The sequence below is a fragment of the Egretta garzetta genome, unplaced genomic scaffold (genome assembly GCF_000687185.1).
Source record: "Egretta garzetta isolate BGI_Z169 unplaced genomic scaffold, ASM68718v1 scaffold299, whole genome shotgun sequence".
Classification (NCBI taxonomy): domain Eukaryota; kingdom Metazoa; phylum Chordata; class Aves; order Pelecaniformes; family Ardeidae; genus Egretta; species Egretta garzetta.
The window spans coordinates 1,990,333-1,995,594 of record NW_009260696.1 but is presented as its reverse complement, the minus strand read 5'-3'; positions in this window follow the sequence as shown (position 1 = coordinate 1,995,594).

Genomic DNA, 5,262 nt, shown 5'->3' with positions numbered 1-5,262 from the left:
GCGGTTCAAGGCAAAGAAAGGCAAAACTTAATGTTAAGTCCGTGGCCTCTTTGTGTCCGCAGCAGGGTAGTGCAACAGTGGCGGAATTATCAAAACAGGGATGAAAATAATAAAGTGATATTGTGAGCGCATGCACTCAAAAAGTCCTCTTGGGATTTTCTGGGTCAGGGAGGAACATGATCCACAGGCCGGGGACCTTCGCAGAGCACGTGTCCCTTTCTTAGTGATGTGCTTCTCTGAAACCTTTGTTTGCTGCTGCAGTCGCTGCTCCCTGGGGAGGTTCCAAGGGGTTCATCATCTCCAGGACTTACACTCGTCTTGCTCATACTGTTATATCACCCAGAAGTACTTGTGAAAACTGCAGTCTCATTGTGCTGAAGACGTTCCTATTCCAGGTAGCTTGCAGGTGAAGATTGCAGATGGAATTGGAAAGACTGTGAAGAAGTGGACTATAAACATGTAACTCTTCTACCAAAAAAAGCTGCAAGTTGTCTTCTGGCTTCATCCGTACTGGCTTTTTCAGCAGGGTCTCAGCTGAGGTGTTAAAAGCTGGCTGGCTTCTGGTACCGTTGTGGAACTGAGAAAAGATTGGGAAGGAAAAGGCATTAGTTTAAACTTTATGGATCACTTCATAGATGGAGCTGGAAGGCAGGGAGGATCTCATGTGTAAGGTCAGATGTCCGTGTCGAGGACTGATGGCAAAACCAGTTTCTTTAACAGAAAAGCCAGAGAATACAAATAATCGTCTCCAAGCATCTTGCTTAGCTACGGTTCAGAGTACTCAAGAGTGTAAAAAACACATTCTTCCTCGGCAGACCTGGCCTGGGAAGGTGCTGGGTTGCTGTTGGTGGTGGTTGCAGTTTTGGAGGGAGGGTACAGGTGAGAGCCCTCCCAGTTGTGAGGGGGAGGAAAGTGCAGTGTCAGAAGCATCAGGGAGGAGTGAGGAAGATGATGAGGAAGCAGATGCCTTCTGTCAGGTGAAGGGAAGAGCTGGAGGGGAGGGATTTGTAGGTGACAAGTTTGATTCCTGTAGAAAAGTTGGTGGTGCTTGGCAGTGGTGAAGAAAGAGGAAAGGGGCAATGCAGATGAGTATCCTGAACGCCACTTTCAGTTCACTGTAGTCAGCACAGTTTAGGGAAGTCCCGTTTACAAAACCTGACCAGTTAGCTGGTAAACGGGTGGCTTTGGGTCTTTCATGTAGTCCTTAAATTACCAATGCATATCTGCAAAAAGAGTGCAGCGACTTCAAGTAGGAAATAAAATATTACGTTCCCTTAAGAGCAGCGTTCATGTAGGATTGTTTTAAAAGCACAGGTTAAAATGGGTCACAAATGTCAGTATGTTTTGCTTCCCTTTCATGACTAATGTATTGATCACTGCAGCAAAGTTAACTGACTGATCAATAGCAACGCTAATATTGGTGACCTGGGCAGTTTCATGTCTGGTGTTCAGAAACAATGAATATCTGTGTAGGGATCTCTCTATCAGACATCGTAAATACTTGGTAGGCTGTCTGTAGTTTTATGTCCATATATTGGAAAGACTACAGGTTGCAGGCTTAAGAGCGCTGGTGCAAGAAGGCAGGGACGGCTGGCCAGTCAGCCCAGCCTGCCTCGGCATTTGGAATTAACGCTGAGCCCGTTTTGTGCAGTGGGGAACACGGTGGGAAGCAGCAGTTTAGAGGCTCCAAATTTATTTTGCATGATAATCTGGGAGTATGTCAAAACCTATGTCTTGTTATTTTCTTCGCGTAAGGATTTTCTCTGCTCCACGTCTTCTGGGAGCGGGTTGCCTGGTTGTGGTCGGAGCGCTGGGCTGGAACTCGACGCTGAGCTTCGCCGCAGATTTCCTGTGCGATGCTGAGCGAGGCGCTTAAGCTCTCTCTGCCTCTCTTCCCCATTTGTGTTATGAAGTAGTAGCATTTTCACAAAGGTAAATTTGTGGATGTTCAGAGGCCCTTGGATAGGGACGGCAAAGAGGCTTGGGGCATACAACTATGGGGACTTTAACCAAAAAAAAAAAAAATTTTGCTTTCATGGGGGGAAGCGCAGAGAGCAGCCTTTGCAGCCGGCCAGCTGGCATCTTTGGGCTGCCGGAGTGGGAATCCAAAGAGCAGCCTTTTCCTCTGGGCAGGCTATGGGTAGTGAGTCTCCCTTTTTTTTTTTTTTTTGTTTTGTTTTTTCCCAGTAAGTCAAAGCTGTGCCAGCATCATTGTGGAAGTAAATTAAATCTCCAAAAGGAGTTTGTTTGAATATCCCCCCTCAGGAAGGGAAAGTGGAAACAATAACTACTTTATTCCTAACTTAAAACTTTCTTTTATCAAATTGAATGTCTTCATACAAAGAAATACAATTTGGGATGTGGTTGTGCAGTTACTTAATGATTTCTTCTTTTTTATTCCATACTACCCACTGGTCTAAGAACAGTGTTCTCATCTGTTTCCTTAAACAGCTTTATCGCACTTCTAAAATTTTGTGGCGTCATACTTTCTCTTTGTGTTGCAAAATTAAGCATCAATTCCGGGGTAATATAAGCAGTGTTTCCAGTTTCTCAGCGAAGGAATCTGTTTTATACCACGACGTTAATGCGTGTCAGGTAGCTGACCTCTTACTGACAGCAGCTCAGACGCTGCAAAAACTGCCACGATAAATAAAGATAAATGAGACCCCTTGGTTATTTCTGTAGCTGGCTCGAGGTGTGCTTGGTGGGTCACAGAATGAAGTACTGTACGGAAATACCGTCCGTGTGTGTTTTGGAGGTTTACCTGGACCGCTGCCCAACTTGAAGCAAGTCCAGTAGACCCTCCTTGGCAGCCGCCCAGCTGGCATCTTTGGGCTGCCGGAGTGGGAATCCAAAGAGCAGCCTTTTCCTCTGGGCAGGCTATGGGTAGTGAGTCTCCCTTTTTTTTTTTTTTTTGTTTTGTTTTTTCCCAGTAAGTCAAAGCTGTGCCAGCATCATTGTGGAAGTAAATTAAATCTCCAAAAGGAGTTTGTTTGAATATCCCCCCTCAGGAAGGGAAAGTGGAAACAATAACTACTTTATTCCTAACTTAAAACTTTCTTTTATCAAATTGAATGTCTTCATACAAAGAAATACAATTTGGGATGTGGTTGTGCAGTTACTTAATGATTTCTTCTTTTTTATTCCATACTACCCACTGGTCTAAGAACAGTGTTCTCATCTGTTTCCTTAAACAGCTTTATCGCACTTCTAAAATTTTGTGGCGTCATACTTTCTCTTTGTGTTGCAAAATTAAGCATCAATTCCGGGGTAATATAAGCAGTGTTTCCAGTTTCTCAGCGAAGGAATCTGTTTTATACCACGACGTTAATGCGTGTCAGGTAGCTGACCTCTTACTGACAGCAGCTCAGACGCTGCAAAAACTGCCACGATAAATAAAGATAAATGAGACCCCTTGGTTATTTCTGTAGCTGGCTCGAGGTGTGCTTGGTGGGTCACAGAATGAAGTACTGTACGGAAATACCGTCCGTGTGTGTTTTGGAGGTTTACCTGGACCGCTGCCCAACTTGAAGCAAGTCCAGTTGACACGCTTAATGTTGGCTTAATCTGGTTAGATTACTTGCTGCTATTTATGGTTCTACAGTTAACTACTTGCTCGGCTGCCTTGTTGGTTTGGGCTGTGGTGGTTGAGGTAGAGTGATAGGGCAGAGTGTTTGGGAAAGATGCGGTAAAATCGGTCGGTGTAGTATACTTGTGATGCTCAGGTATGTACACAGAGCAACTCATTTAAGACTTGAGTGAAGAGAATATTTAAAAAAAAAAGAAAAAGGCAGGAGGAGATGGTTCCATCTGCCATCTTTTACCCTAAATGAGGAGTTGAATCTTTCTGTTATGTTTTTCCATTATGATTCCTCTGGAAATTGTCAAAATATTACTGTGAAAAGGACCAAGTTCTGGAATATCATTGAATGCTTTTACCTGTATTAGTGCTTTGATATTTTTCAGAAAAACCGATGCTGATTTGTTCTCCCAGAGTGAAACAAGCTTGGATTACCCTGTTATTGAAAATGGCTTATTCTTTCCTACGCCAGCAGTTGAGGGGGGGGAAGAAGTCGGCAGGATCTTCAGTTCGGGGATACTTGTTGACAACCACCATGCCATTTCTCCTGCTGCAGATCTGTTTTAGGTTTTAGGGTTTGTCCGTGTCGATCTTGCATATAGTCCTCGATGCTCTTGCCGACACTGGGATGCCTTCTCTGTTGACAGTGAGGACAGCACTACAGTTGATTGACTTCCATCTTTGTTACCTTGTTATCATCTTACCTTCTTTAGCCATGTATATTGGAAGGCGTGAAGTTAAGCATGCAGGTAGTTGACTTTGAGCACTGTCTTGTGTCTGGTAGCGAGGAAGCTGCGCTGCTCTCGGATTGTTTCAGGTGCTTACAAATGAATTCCTGCAGACATTGCTGCCATAACTCAAGATGTTATCTCTTTGTTAGTCTGCTGACCCCCATTGCCAAAAATTTGTCACCCACCGCGAGAAAACTGGCAGAAGAAAACCTGTGCTCATACTTCAGTTGCTTCAGTGCAGATTCAGCTTCTCCATGTAAGTCTAGCTCAAGAATTGAAACTAAGATACTAAACATTGAAAAGCTGAGGTATACGCATGTGTTGCCTTCTGTTAGGAGGAGTTGACCTTGGGAGGGAAAAACAGAGAGCGAGCGAGCAGTGATTTCTTAAACCAAGCAGCAAGCTTTGCTAGAGCTTGTTTATTATGTATCAATTTATAAAAGATCTATTTAAGTATTAATGTAATATAAGAAGAAACCTGCACATATGTTTGCTAAAGAAGAGGCAGTAGGTCCATAACAGGTTAAGATGCTACATGTTTATAAACTTTGTTTTGTATCTCTTTGAAGGGAAATTCAGTAATTTCAGAGAGGAGATCCCTGGGGATATTTTTCTCTGTTTTCCATCTCTATCTTTCTTTGTGAAAGTCATAAAACTCAATGGGGGGACAGAGCAAAAATGTTGGAAGTTTTTCTTTCAAATATTCTCTTATGAACTGGCAAGTACATTGGGAATATTTGGGGGTATAGGAGCTGGATGATAAATTTGACGATACTCTAGTTGAATTGTCAGAATAAGCATGCATGCTGTTTTAGAAAGAATCTCTCCACAGGGCTGTAATAGCTTGATGCCTTCCTCTTCAGTAAGTCATTTTTGTCAAGTTAAAGGCCAGAATTCAAACTGGCTTGTTGTCAAGGACACTAAGCACAGCAGGCAAAAATCCCCAAGGCT